The sequence below is a fragment of the Macaca fascicularis genome, chromosome 2 (genome assembly GCF_037993035.2).
Source record: "Macaca fascicularis isolate 582-1 chromosome 2, T2T-MFA8v1.1".
NCBI lineage: Eukaryota > Metazoa > Chordata > Mammalia > Primates > Cercopithecidae > Macaca > Macaca fascicularis.
In genome coordinates this window covers 102,130,708-102,146,104 of record NC_088376.1, presented here as the reverse complement: position 1 = coordinate 102,146,104, position 15,397 = coordinate 102,130,708, and the positions used below count along the sequence as shown (strand labels likewise).

General features: G+C 55.8%; 1 pseudogene; it reads left to right on the top strand.

Annotated features, from left to right (window-relative positions):
• Positions 1 to 1,082: 1,082 nt before the first annotated feature.
• LOC135969454 (SH3 domain and tetratricopeptide repeat-containing protein 1-like) lies at positions 1,083 to 15,027 on the top strand (annotated as a pseudogene).
• Positions 15,028 to 15,397: the final 370 nt, after the last annotated feature.

Below are 15,397 nucleotides of genomic sequence, written 5' to 3'. Positions count from 1 at the left end.
ACCCACCACCATGCTTGGCTAATTTTTTGTATTTTTAGTAGAGGGGTTTCACCATGTTGGCCAGGCTGGTCTTGAACTCCTGACCTCTGATGATCCACCTGCCTTGGTCTACCAAAGTACTGGGATTACAAGCATGAGCCACTGTGCCTGGCGATTGGGAGGCTTTTGCAGTAACCCAGAGCGCTCTGATGAGGGCTGGACCTGGTTGGAAATGATGAGAAAGGTGAGAAGTGGTTAGGTCTGGCATATAGTTTGAAAGGAGAGTTTAAATGGGTTAGATGACAAGAGAGAGACGTGGCTCTGAAGGCATAGTAGCCCTTGCCCTGCTGGGCCAGATGAGACAGGCAGCCTAGGGCTACTACCGTACCCTGCGGGTGGCTCAGGACCTGGGCCAGCGGAGGAACCAGGCAGTGGTGCTGGCCAACTTCGGGACCCTATGTCTGCACGCGGGTGCCAGCAGGCTGGCCCAGCACCACCTCCTGGAGGCCGTGAGGCTGTTCTCGAGGCTGCCCTGCAGGGAGTGTGGCCGGGACTTCACCCACGTGCTCCTGCAGCTGGGCCACCTCTGCACCCACCAGGGTCCGGCCCAGCAGGGCAAGGGCTACTATGAGTGGGCCCTTCTGGTCGCTGTGGAGATGGGCCTTGTGGAGAGTGAGTGCCCCGGTTCCTCCTGTGCGCCTTCCGGGGCCACTCGCGTCAGGGCACACCTGGGGTTTGTGATTCAGAAACAAGTGGTGGTTTTTCTACCATCGAAAGTGCTGAGTCATGGCCAGCAGCAGATGTTGGCAAGCGCCCTGGAGACAGGCGGTTCCCACGCAGGGCCAGGCCCTCTGCCCTACTGGGGCAGCCAGCTCTTCCCACTTTGCCCAGGGACCATGCTGCCTTGAGCACGGAAAGTCCTGCATGCTGGGAATCCCTAGCCATAACCCTGGGATCAAGACAGGCTCTGCTGAGCTGGGACTTGGGGCCCCTCCATGAGCCAGGCCCTGAACGCCGGTTCTTGTGCCCGTGTTATCTGCTTGGTGTGTTGGCAGCCTGCGCACCTGTCATCCCACTTCACAGAGGACATGGGGCGGGTGATTGCCCAAAGCCGCAGAGCAGTTCATGCAAAAGCAGCTCGTTGTGCAGTGTGTGCCAGGCCCCACCCATAAATGGGGCTTGTGGGGTCCTCGGGTGGCAGGGACTGAGCGTGAGAATGTGAGCTTTAGGCCAGAGAAGCCACAAAAGGGTGAGTGGCGTGATGGCGGGGCAGCACTTGGCCCCGGGTTAGGGAAGACTCTTAGTCTGGGACCAGAGGGTTGAGAGGATTTAGTCAAGTAATAGGTGGTGGGGGAGGGGCTGGTGGTGTAGCCTGTGTGAAGGACCAGGGATAAGCTAGTGGGGGTGAGTGGTGGTGAGTGAGTGGGGGTGAGTGAGCGGGGATGAGTGAGTGGGGGTGAGTGAGTGGAGGTGTGATGGGGGTGAGAGAGTGGGAGTGTGAGCGGGAATGAGTGGGGTGTGAGCAGGGGTGAGCGAGTGGGGGTGAGTGAGCGGGGATGAAGGGGGTGTGAGCGGCGGTGAGTGAGTGGGGGTGATTGAGTGGGGGTGAGTGAGTGGGGGTGAGTGAGTGGGGGTGAGCGAACGGGAGTGTGAGCGGGGATGAGTGAGTGGTGGTGAGTGAGCGGAGGTGTGATGGGGGTGAGTGAGCAGGGATGAGTGAGTGGGGGTGAGTGAGCAGAGGTGTGATGGGAGTGAGTGAGCAGGAGTGTGAGCTGGGATGAGTGGGGTGCGGTGGTGAGTGAGTGGGGATGAGTGAGCGGGAGTGTGAGTGGAGATGAGTGAGTGGGGGTGAGTGAGTGGAGGTGTGATGGGGGTGAGTGAGCAGGAGTGTGAGCGGGGATGACTGAGTGGGGGTGAGTGAGCGGAGGTGTGATGGGGGTGAGTGAGCGGGAGTGTGAGTGGAGATGAGTGGGGGTGAGTGAGCGGAGGTGTGATGGGGTGAGTGAGCGGGAGTGTGAGTGGAGATGAGTGAGTGGGGGTGAGTGAGCGGAGGTGTGATTGGGGTGAGTGAGCAGAAGTGTGAGCGGGGATAAGTGGGGTGTGAGCGGGGGTGAGTGAGCAGGGCTTATGCAGGGAGGTGCAGAGTTAGGAGTGCGTGGGTTGGGTGCTGGATGGTGAGAAGCTCTTCTGGAGAGCTAAGCAGGGCCTGGGGCCTCAGGCTGTGGCTTGGCCTTTTCCCCAAGAGCACTGGGGAGCCATGGAGTGCTATCCAATAGTCACTGCAGACTGAGCAGTGAATGGACAGTAGGTGGGCAGGGCTGTCCGAAATCTAGGCCGCAGAGGATAGATGAGGAAGTTGAGTCCAGGGAAATGGCCGAGACAAGGGATACTGTTGTGGGTCCCCTCTGCCTTGCAGCGCTTTGTCATGGCATCGTGAGACCACTCAGAGCTGCCTCCTGTGGCCTGGACCAGAGCCCCAGGGGCTGTGGCCAAATCTGCCCATTTCCCAGCACAGGCCTGGCACCCACTCCTGGCCCTAGGAGGGATGAGATTTTGGGAAGGACCGTGTGAAGGGGCCCCGGTCCCACACATCTGCCCAAGGAGGGTTGGGAGGTTCAGACCCAGGCTTCTTCCCCAGGGGCATTCTTTGACTGGAAGGAGACCCTCCAGGAATCCAGCGCCCCAACCCCCACTGCAGCCTCCCGTGGCTCCTGGCACAATAGCCTGTGGCACCTCCTCCTACGAGGCCCTCCCCAGGGTGCTGGGGGATTCAGACTTGGAAATGCAGGCCAGGGAACAGGGATCATGCTTCCCTATCTCCCCACCCTGCGCTGAACGGTCGAGGAGACCGAGGGCGGGGCTGATACCCCACATGCTTACTTGGGGTCATTTTTGAGTCATTTTTGGTAGTTTGTGTCATTTTAGGAGTTTGGCTGTTGTGTCTAGATGGTCTGATTTGTTGGTGTAGAGTTGTTCGTAGTGTTTTCATGGAATCCTTTTATTTCTGTCAGGTTGGCAATAATGTTTCCTCTTTCATTTCTCATTTTAGAAACTTGGGTTTTTAATTTTTTATTTATTTCTTTTTATTAGAGATGGGGTCTCATCATGTTCCCCCAGGCTGGTCTTGAATGCTGGCCTCAGTGATCCTTCCACCTCGGCCTCACAAAGCGCTGGGATGACAGGCGTGAGCCATGGTGCTCAGTCTCTGATTTCAGTCATTTGTGTCCCTCTTTCTTTTCTTGGTCAGTCTGGTGAAAGATTTGTCAATTTTGTTATTATTTTCAAAAAACCCACTTTTGGTTCTGTTGATTATCTCTTTTGTTTTTCCATTCTCTGTATTTTTACTTCCCATTTCCACTCTCATGTTTATTATTTTCTTCCTTTTATTTGCTTTGGGTTTAGTTCATTCTTTTTCTAGTTTCTCAAGGTGGAAGGTTAGGTTTTTGATTTGAGATTTTTCTTCTTTCTTTGAATGTAGACATTTACAGTTATAAATTTCCCTTTCAGCACTGCCTTAGCTGCATCTTGGAATTTTTGGTACACTGTGCTATTTTTTTTTTTTTAAAGACAGAGTTTTGCTCTATTGCCCAGGGTGGGGTGCAGTGGTGCAATCTTGGCTCACTGCAACTTCTACCCAGGTTCAAGCCATTCTCATGCCTCAGCCTCCCGAGTAGCTGGGATTACAGACGTGCACCACCCTACCCGGCTAATTTTTATATTTTATTTTTTTATAGAGACGGGATTTCACCATGTTTCCCAGGCTGTTCTCAAACTCCTGGACTCAAGCGATCCTCCCGCCTCGGCCTCCCACAGTGCTGGGATGACAGGCGTGAGCCACCGCGCTGGCCCGGGCTGTGCATTTGTTTGCATTCTTCTCAAATTAGTTTTCAGTTTCCCTGATGGTCTCTTTGACTCACTGGTTGTTTAGGAGTGTGTAATTTCCACATATTTTTGAATTTCTCACATTTCCTTCACTGTTGATTTCCAGTTTCATGCCAGTACAGCTGAAGAACACCTCTGCTTTGGTCTCAGACCTTCTCCATTCACTGAGGCTCATTTTGTGGCCTGGCACATGGTCTGTCATGGGGAATGTCCCATGGGTGCTCGAGAGGACTGTGTATTCAGCTGTTGTTGGGTGGTGTGTGTAACAGATGTCCATTCGGCGTACCTGGTTTCTTGTGTTAATCTCCGGAATGTTTCTGGCACTAGAAAATCAGAAGCTTTCCACCGCCAGGGCCCAGCTTTGAACCCCGTTCCCCCAACATGATGCCGTATGTGGCAGACATGACGCTTGGCTTTGCTCTCTCAGGGTTCCATCTGCGACAGGGGCTACTTGTGCCCCTGGCCTCATCAGCTCAGGCTGAAGGCGGCCGTGGTCCTGGCCAGAGAGGCTTTGTGAAGCAGAAATAGATGGCCTGGTGCAGGGGCCGAGCCTGGCCAGGACCTCGGCCCTGGGAGTTGTAAAGAAGGCCGGCCTCTACCATGAGCATCTGCACCAAGGTGTGCCCATGTGACTGTGTGTTCGGAATCTGTCCTGAAATGGGTGCATGGCCTGTCTGTGCTCAGTCTCCCCACCTATGGGGCCCAGGCTCACAGAGGTGTGAAAGAGGCAAGCATGGCGCAGGGGCCTCCGAGCCCAGCCAGCCTCGCTTCGACGCTGGGAGACTAACATCTTCCATTTTGTCTTCTGCCCAGGCCAGCTGTGGGCCGTCCAGCGGCTGTGCTACTTCTACGGCACCGTCATGCCCAGCGAGGCCCAGTGTGTCATCTACCATGAGCTCCAGCTCTCCCTGGCCCGCAAGGTGGCCGACAAGGTGCTGGAGGGGCAGCCCCTGGAGACCATCAGTCAGCTCTACCTGTCCCTGGGTACCGAGCGGTAAGGGCTGGCTTTGCGGTGGTGGAGGTGGGGACGGGCAGGGCAGGGAGGGGGGCACAAGAAAGCTGGCCCAGGACCCTAGCAGCCCCTCTCCTTTTGATCATTTGGTTCCTTGGCATCAGATGCTTTGAGCTGGTGGGCCTGGGGTCGTTCCAGGGCTGCTGCTGGCCCGTGAGTCCCAGCTTGAGCCTCCCTTGTTGGGTCAAAGGTCATCTCCACCCCAGCAGAGGCAGTACGTGCACTCTGGGCTGTTCTTCCTACTATGGTGGCTTTTGTCATCTGACCTCTGCCTGCCCTGAATCTTCACTCCTGGCCTTCATCTGTCCCCTTAAATGTGACCACAGCAGCCACCTGTGGCTTCTCTCCCACAGAAGACAGAGCCAGTTGTGTCACCTGCTTCCCTGGGGCAGGGTTTCAAGGTCTCACATCCCATATGTGGCCTACTCGGCTTCCCCCAAGCATCCTGACCTGGTGGGGTAACCATGGCCCTGGCCACCCCACCCACAGGGCCCAGTGACATTGCTGCAGTCACACCCCCTCGAGTGTCGGACTTACTGAGAGAGCAGGGAAGGAGCCAGATTCCATGGGGACCTGGGAGACTGGCTCCAGTCTTGGTCTCAGGTTCACAGAAGGAAAATGGGCCAGTGTGCTAGAGCCATGCTTCTCAAAGTGTAGTCCCTGGACCAGCAGAGCAGCATCTATGTCACCTAGGAGCCTGTGGCAAGTGGGAGTTCTAGGGCCTGCCCCAGGCCTGTGGAGCCGGAAGCTCTGTGGGCAGGGCCAGCAAGCTATAGGGACAGGCCTCCGGGTGACTGTGATACCTGCACACCTTGAGAACCATCGGCCCAGATAGCCTCTGAACACTAACGGCTCCTGGTGCGTGTGGAGAAGACACAGGCCATGTCTGGGAGGCAGGGGAGATGGACTAGCACACTCCTCCTGCTACAGGGCAGCATGATGCTCAATTCCCTCAGAAGGATGTCCTTCATCTTTTCCATGCTGTGTGTGTTCACCCTGGCCCTCCTAGCAGCTTGGGAAGGGCAGAACACTGCACACACAAGAGGGCCGTTCCCAGTCCGCACATTCCAGATTCATCTGTCACCAGACCCACAGGAGGAGGCAGACTGGTTCCAGGAGGATGAAAGCCCTTGTTCTGACACCTGTGTCTGATTCCAGGGCCTACAAATCCACTCTGGACTACACTAAATGAAGTCTGGGGATTTTCATTGATCTTCAGAAGAAAGAGAAGGAGGCGCGTGCCTGGCTGCAAGCAGGGAAGATCTATTACAGCCTGCAGCAGAGCGAGCTGGTGGACCTGTACATCCAGGTGAGTGGCAAGGGATGCAGGAGGACCCCTGTGCTGTTCACTCTCTGTCCATCCACCCATCCATTCATCCTTCCATCATCTATTTACCTGTTCATCCATCCATCCATCCATCTGTCCATCCATCCATCCATCCATCCATCCATCCATCATTCATCCATCCTTTTCTCATCCATCTATTCACCCGTCTATCCATCCATTCACCTGTCCATCCACCCATCCATTCATCCTTCCATCATCTATCTGTTTACCTGCTCATCCTTCCATCCATCCATCCATCATCCATCCATTCTTCCATCATCTTCCCATATACCTGTGGGTCCTTCCATCTATCCATCTATCATCCATCCATCCATCCTTCCATCCTTCCATCATCCATCCATTCACCTATTTGTCTTTCCACGCATCCATCCATCAATCCATCATCCATCCCTCCGTCCATCCATCCATCCCTCCGTCCATCCATCCATCTATCATCCATCCATCCTTTTATCATCCATCCATTCACCTGTCCATCCATCCATTCACCTGTTCGTCCATCCATCCATCCTTCCATCTATCTTTCCATCATCCATCCAACTGTTCATCCTTCTATCCATCCATCCATCCATCATGCTTCTGTTCACCTCTTCGTCCATCCATTCACCTGTTCGTCCATCCTTCCATCCATCCTTCCATCCGTCTTTCCATTATCCATCCAACCATCTTCCATCCATCCATGATGCTTTCATTCAGCTGTCCATCCATCCATCCATTCATTCATCATCCATCCTTTTATCATCCATCCATCCATTCACCTGTTCATCCATCTCTCCGTCCATTCTTCCATCATTCCGTCATCCATTCACCTGTTCATTCTTCCATCTATCCATCATCCATCCATCCTTCCATCATTCATCCACTCACCTGCTCATCCTTCCATCCATCCATCCATCCTTCTATCATACATCCATTCACCTGTTCATCCTTCCATTCACCTGTTCATCCTTCCATTCATCCATCTATCGTCCATCCATCCATCCATCCATTCGTCCATCCATCATTCATCCATTCTTTTATCATCCATTCATTCAGCCACCATCCATCCACCTGTTCGTCCATTCATCCATCCATCCTTCCATCATCCATCCATTCACCTGTTCATCCTTCCATCCATCCATCATTCATCCATCCATCCATCCATTTATCCATTCATCCATATATCCATCCATCCATCTATCATCCATCTATCCTTCCATCATCCATCCACTCACCTCCTGTTCATCCTTCCATCCATCCATTTATCCATTCATCCATCCATCCATCCTTCCATCATCCACCCATCTTTCCATCATCTATCCTTCCATCATCCATCTATTCATCTGTTCATCCTTCCATCTATCCATCATCCATCCATCCATCCATTTATCCACCCATCCATCATCCATCCAGCCATCATCCATCCATCTGTCCATTCATCCATCCATCCTTTTATCATCCATCCTTTTATCATCCATCCATTTATCATCCATCCATTCACCTGTCTATCCATCCATTCACCTGTTCATCCATCCATCCGTCCATTCATCCTTCCATCAACCATCCATTCACCTGTTCCTCCTTCCATCCATCCACCTGTTCATCCTTCCATCCATCTACCATTCATCCATCCACCATTCATCCATCATTCATCCATTCATCCATTTATCCATTCATCCATTTATCCATTCATCCATTTATCCATTCATCCATATATCCATCTGTCATCCATCCATCCTTCCATCAACCATCCACTCACCTCTTGTTCATCCATCCATCATTCATCCATCTATCCATTTATCCATTCATCCATCCATCCTTCCATCATCCATCCATTCATCTGTTCATCCATCCATCATCCATCCATCCATCCATCCATCCATCCATCATCCATCCATCTGTCCATTCATCCATCCATCTGTCCATCCATCTGTCCATTCATCCATCCATCATTCACCCATCCTTTTATCCATCCATTCACCCGTCTATCCATCCATTCACCTGTTGTTCCATCCATCTGTCTGTTCATCCTTCCATCATCCATCCATTCACCTGTTTATCCTTCCATCCATCCATCATCCATCCACATATCCTTTTATCCATTCATCCATCCATCCATCATCCATCCATGCTTCCATCATCCATCCATGCTTCCATCATCCATCCATCCACCTGTTCATCCTTCCATCCATCCATCATCCATTCATCCATCCATCCATCCTTCCATCATCCATCCTTTCTCCCATCCATCCATTCACTGTTCGTCCATCCATCCATCATTCATCCATCCACCCACCAATCTACCTATTAATCCATCCCTCCATTCATCTATCTGTCAGTTTGTTTATCCATACATTCATCTATCCACCATCTATCCATCCATATGCACATACATCATCTACCCTCCACCCATCCATACATTATCTACCCACCCATACATACATACAGACATACACACATCATTCCACCCATCCATCCATCCATCCATCCATCCATCCATCCATCCATCCATCCATCCACCCATCCACCCATCCATCCACCCACCCGTCCGTCCGTCCATCCATCCATCCATCCATCCATCCATCCATCCATCCATCCATCCATCCCAGCATTAATCTATCTACACACTCATCCATCCATCCATGTGTCTACATCTCCTCATCCATTCATCCATCCATCCACTCATTCCTAAGCCACTGCTGAGCACCTGTTGTGTGCCTTTTTCCTCCCTCCAACTGGTTCCCTCATATCCTCCCCCAGTGGCCAGCATCTTCTCCCTGAGGGCAGAGGCGCGGCCCCTCACAGTGCCCAGCACCTGCTCAAATACAGCACATGCTCAAATAATGTGACCACTCAGTTAACACACAGAAGAACTTGCTCCAAGCACCAGGTGGCACATTTCCTTACAAAATGAATCTATCATAGTGGCTGTTTTCAGAGGCTTTCCCAAACACAGTGTGATCTGGAACAAATTGTGAAGCCCACAAGCCTGGTGAAGCTTTCATTACTGAGCACCTGCTGTATACCTCCTTGAGCTGAGGAGAGGGATCAAGAGCTCATGGCCAAGAGGGGACCAGGCCCACCCACAAACACTGTTGATGTGGCAGGGATGTGGCAACGCAGAAAGGAGCCAGGGGATGGGCTCCCAGCAATCTGGGGGCCACGGAGACTGGTTTGAGTGCAGGGGGAGTGGGCTACGGCTAGCCCTGGTGGTAGGATTCACAGGTGTCGGGCTCCTGGGCTGCAGCTGCTCAGTCATCTCCTGGCACTCAGGTGCATCAGTTCATTGTCCTCATGCCAGTGGTGGGGGCAGCCCTAATGCACAGGGTCTGAAAAATGCTCAGGTGTACCTGTAGTGTGTGAGAGGAAGGAGGCTGGAAAAGGTGGGCGTGGCTACCTCACCAGGTGTGGGTCTTGAGGGAACTTCTGTCTCCTTTCAGGTGGCACAGAATGTGTTCCTGTACACAGGCGACCCCAACCTGGGGCTGGAGCTGTTTGAGGCAGCTGGAGACATCTTCGTCAGTGGGGCCTGGGAGCGGGAGAAAGCTGTGTCCTTCTACCGGGTGAGCTGGCCTGTGGGCTGATGTGGGTGAGCTGGCCTGTGGGCTGATGTGGGTGGGCCTCAGGGGGGCACCTGGAGGGCTGAGGCACAGGTGTGGCAGGGCAGAGGCCTCCCACCTGGAGGCAGGGCCACCCATGCACATGCTAGTTTCCAAGTGGTCTCACCGGGCATGATATTGACCGTGCCCCTGCCCGGGAAAAACGCTCGGGGCCTGGATGTGACAATGGCTCTACCCTTGTACCTGATGATCTCAAGCAACCATGAGCGGAAAGTTCTGTCCCCATCTTTCAGATGAGGAAACTGAGGCTCAGAGAGGCACAGGGACATGTCAGAGGACACACAGCATGTCAGTGGGAGGCCCAGGTCTGCATGCACCCGGAAGTGGGATGGCTTCTCCCTTCCTCTGAGCTCACGGTGTGGCTCAGCCCTGGGCACAGATAAATGTGGTGTTTTTAGAGCAGAGAGGAGTGCTGGCTCCCCTGAGTCAGACCCCCGGTGCCCAGGTGGGAGAGACGGGTCTGAGGCTGCCGGGTGTAGCTGGATGGGCCTCAGGTGATTCTTCAGCCCCCAACTTGGGTGTCTGAACTGTGTGTTATCCCAGAGCACAGAGCTGTGTGGAGGTGCAGGGGTAGCTGGGGTGTGGGAAGCTCCAAGCACATGTTTGAGCTCTGAGGAGGGCGCTGGGCAAGGTGGGTGCTACGGGAAACCTGAGCCACCTGCCTGTGTGGTAGGACCGGGTCCTGGCCCTGGCAATGACTACGGGCAACCGCAAGGCGGCGCTGCAGCTACAGCTGTGCAACAAGCTGGTGGCACTGCTGGCCACACTGGAAAATCCCCAGGAGTGCTTGGAGTTTGCCTACGTGGCCCTAGCACTCAGCATCACTCTGGGTAAGTCCCCTGAGCCCCCACCCTGCCAGGACCCACACTTTGCCAGAGCCCAGCCTCCAGGTCTGCAGGGCAGGAGCTGAAACAGCTGCTGGATTTTCCTGGTCTCCTGTCCAGGCAGGCAGATCTACCCAACTGGCTTCCCCGTCCGGCTGTGGGGCACTGCCCGAGGTCTCTCACGCAGTGCAGAGCTCCCTGCCTGACTGAGCTCTGTTTCCTCTGCCTGTTCCCGCTGCTGACCACAAGGGCCGCCCAGTGTGCCCTCTGCCTTCCAGACATGCCAGGCATCTCGTTGGTCCCTGTATGTGCCAGGCCGAGTGGCATATTCCCTTTCTCTTGTACCCTTCCCACCCTCATCAACCACACAGCTCTCTGGCTGATAAAATCCCAGTTCCCCTTCCAACAGTCTGCCCCTTAAGGCCGGGCATCCCCTGGTGCTGTGCCAGGGTCATCTGTCCCCCTCCAGAGACAGGGAACCCTAGGCAGGCCACATGCCCCAGCGCCTTGTGCCCTGTGGCCCAGTACACAGTAGGTGTGCAGCTGACTCCCCAAAGTAGGGGGCTCTGATTGTGACACACCCAGGAGGAGTCGGATGTTATGTCTGTGGGTTGCCTGGAGCTGGGGTGCCTGGGAGCACCTGGACTGCATGGCTTTTGGGCTCCCCTGGTTAAAACCAGTGAGCATAGGCAGGTGGCTATGTGTAGGCACAGAGCTGGGCCATCCAAGTCCGACTTTGCCAAAGCCTCACAGTAGACAGGGGCAGGCCTTATTAATTCTGCTTTGCAGATGGGAAAGTGAGTCTGGGAACCCAGAAGGGACTGGCCAGAGCTGCCCAGGTGACCGCAGGTGCCTGGAGGCAAGCCAGGTGTGCTGCCTGGGGTCTGCATACCTGCTCCTGAGGGGCCTGTGCCCTCCCTGCCCCAGGGAGCCACGTCCTCACACCTGCCCCTTTGGCCTGCACCCCAGGGGACCAGCTGAACGAGCGCATGGCCTACCACCGGCTGGCCGCCCTGCACCATCAGCTGGGTCATGGCAAGCTGGCAAAGCACTTCTACCTCAAGGTCCTGTAGCTCTGCAACTCGCCGCTAGAGTTCGACGAGGAGACCCTCTACTACGTGAAGGTGTACCTGGTGCTCGGTGACATCATCTTCTACGACCTGAAGGTGGGTGGGGAGGGGCAGGGCTTGGGGTGTTCCTGGCCCCCTTGGAGTGGGATCTCCACCCAGACCCCAGAGGCCTGGGTTCCAGCCTTCCTTAGGAATGGCCCAGTGGCCTCCCTGGAGCTCTGCACGTGGCTGGAGGAGCCGGCAAGGTCAGCAGATACAACCCAGCTCCCAAGCTGGCCAGGCCCCACCCTCAAGAACTGTCTCATCCCGGGAGGCTGACACATGAGTGGGCAATGGTGTCCTCTGGGTAAAGAAGGAGGATTGTAGTCGGGGGGCCCTCCTGGAGGAGATGACACCAAAGCTGATTCTTGACAGTCAAGTGTCAAGTTGCATTTAACAAAGAAAACAGGGTCGGGAGAAGGACATTTCGGAGGACGGCATCATCCTCACATTGAATCAACGTTGCAAGATCCAACCCAAATCCTGGCGCCTCGTCTAGGAAGCCTGCCCAGGGTGCCAGCCTGCACTGAGCAACTCCCTCCTGGAGCCCCGAGACACCTTGAATCTTCACATCACCCAGGAAGGGTGGGGTGGGACCAGTGTCTTACCATTGGGTTCACAGACAGGGAAACCCCAGCTCGGGGCAGGTGCGGTGGGGCCTGAGCCAGCCAGGCTGAGGCCTTGCTGGGTCGGGTCTGTCTCGAGGGGAGGTGCTGTGCTCCCTCTGCCCCCAGCCCTGCAGGGGTGGAGAGCTGGGACTGTCAGACTCAGACCTGGGGTGTCTCCACCCCTCTGCCCAGCAGGCACCGCCCCTCCTCAGCATCGCACCGGCACCGCGTCAGTGCTCCTTATGGGCTGAGGGGCCAGGGCACTCCAGTCCTGGGGCCGAGATCTTGGGGGCCTTAGAACAACATGAGGAGCTGGGGCAGCCCTAAGACCCCACCCCGTATCCCCCACCGCAGGCCTGGGGCTGCCCGGGAGGCCCCCGCCCAGTGCTGGCGACACTTGGTGGTCAGAAGTGGTCCCTGTGGCCTCCCAAGTCCCAGCCAGACAGGGAGGTGCCAAGTGTCAGACCCAGAGGGACGCTGCTCACCGCTCAGGGGCTCGCCTGGGACCCAGGGGGACGGGCCTCCCAGAAGAGGCCTTTATCTCTTTTGGTCAAGCCTGCCACCCACTCCGCTTGCCCAGGAGGAAGGAAAGGGCCAAGTAGTACCTGAGAGGCCAAAGTCCACGGTTGGGGTTGAGGGGCAGAGGCCTCCTTCACCTCCTTCCCATGCACAGCCCTCCTTCACCTCCTTCCCATGCACAGCCCTCTGGGCCTCATCGTGACTATGCTGTCAGCGCAGGCCAGCTTCCCACAGGGAGGCCCACTTGGAATTCCCCAAGGGCGGCTGTCTTTCCAAGACTACACCCTCCTCCTTGTATAGTAGGCTCTGGACCCAGGGCCCAGAGGAGTAGGAGAAAAAGCCGGGCTGCATGGGGCCTGGAAGGCTGGCAGAGAGGCAGGGGTAAATGGGCATCTTTGCCAATTGCCTCTAAAAAGGGGTCCCCTTTAGTCTACACGTGAGAGCGAGCCCTGGAATAGGGAGGATTAGGTGTGTCCTGGCTCAGCCTGCCACTCACTAGCTGCTGCACACACTACAGGCACATGGAAATGCACACGCAAATGCACACGGGCACAGGCACACGCACACACAGGCGCGCACACACACACAGGCATGCACACAGGCACACACACGGACACGCACACACAGGCACACAAACACGCACAGACACACAGGCACCCACATATGCACAGACACATGCACAGGCACACGCAGAGACATATGCATTGGCTGGCTCCTTCCTGTTTAGTTGGGATGTCCCCACCCCTTCAGGAAGCCTTTGCCTTCCACCCCTGGCTGAGTCTGGGGCCTCCTGGGCCCCCCACAGGCTCCTGGGCTTCCCTCTGCCACAGCCCGGGCCACCCTGTGTGGTCAGTGTTCACTCCCAGGTCCCTCAGACTGGGAGCAAGGACGTTAGGCTCAGCCACGCACCCAGCACAGAGCCCAGTGTTCGGCTGGGCCGAGGGGCATTGGATGAGCAGTGGCGGTGACTCGGGGCCTTCTCACGCCCCTGCGCCGTGTGTGGGGCGGGGCAGTGGGGGAATGGACTGCTGCATCTTGGACTTTGTCCTTGGCCCTGGGAGTCATCTTGAGATGGTAGAGGGACAGGCTAGGCATGGGTCTTAGAGAGGTCCCTTGGGTGACCCCATGTGGAGGAGGCGCCTGGGGAGAAGCCGGGTGGGGGATGGGAGGGTCAAGGAGGAGGTCTGGGAGACGGCATCCCAACCCAGGGATGGTGAGTTTGAGCCAAAGATGCATTGAAAATGGGAGTGGATGTCTGGGGAGTCACACTCCGTCAATATTTCAGGGAACATTGCCAGATAGAACACCTGTGAGATGGTTTTGTACCTGGCCTGTCCCGTGGAGGGCCTGGAAATGGTCAGCATGGACAGGGGCCAGAGGGGAGCCTGGGTCACTCAACGCTGTGCCCCTGCTGTGGCTTGGAGCCACGGGCCCTGCATGGAACTCTCAGAGCAGGCAGGATCTGCCCTGACCTCAGCCCATGGGGAAAGCAGCCACTGCCTGCAGAGAGGGTGGCACTGGGGCAGGACACTTGGGGTGAGTGGGGCGTAGGGGCAGTCAGGAAGGCTTCCGGGGTGTCAGTGTCGTCCCCACCTCCTGCAGCTGAGACCACAGCAGTGTCACAGGCTTCGGGGTTCATGGGGTGAGCCAGCATTGGCTGGACATGTGGAATGACCTGGAGACAGGAACGGCCTCTGGGAAGACGGGCTCCAAGTCCCCCTCTTGCTGAGCATGACCTGTCCCCTTCAGGACCTGTTTGATGCAGCCGGGTACTACCAGCTGGCACTGGCAGCCGCCGTGGACCTGGGCAACAAGAAGGCACAGCTGAAGATCTACACGCGGCCGGCCGCCATCTCCCACAACTTCCTCCTGGACCGTGAGAAGTCGCTCTTCTTCTACCAGAAGGCCAGGACCTTCGCCACAGAGCTCAACGTCCACAGGGTCAACCTGCCTCCTCTGCCACTCTGCGGGTGGGCCCCCTGGTTGGCCCCCAGCCACCCTCGCTGAGGACAGCATCCGAGGGAGTGGGTTTTGTGCAAGGAGGATGGTCTCCTCCCTCTCCTGGTGTCTCCCGTGGCTCATTTTCTGGGAAATGGAGGCATGAAAGCAGGGTTCAAATAGCAATAAATGGTTTTTTTTTTGCAATAACATACCGAAGTCCCCAGGGCATCCTTCCCTGTGTGCTTCCTGGGCTGTGTCTGGGGGCCATCTCCTTCCCTGGTGGCAGCCCTCTGATCTTGGGGATGAGAACAACTGTGAGTCCAACAGACCTGGGCCAGGTCATCATGAGCCTCGGTTTCCTCGGCGGCCAGGGGGGAGATGGTGGTGGAACTCTGGGCAGCTCCTTGCTCTCCCTGCTCAGAGTTCTTGCTGTAGGTCTCGTGCCACCCTTGCCTTTAACCTTCAGGCCACTGTGCCTGGATGTGGGGGCTGCTAGTGTCCCTGTTCGCCATTGAAGAAATAGAGGCACAGAGAGGTTAGGTGTCTGGCCCACCGTCACACAGCAGGTAGGGGCGGAGA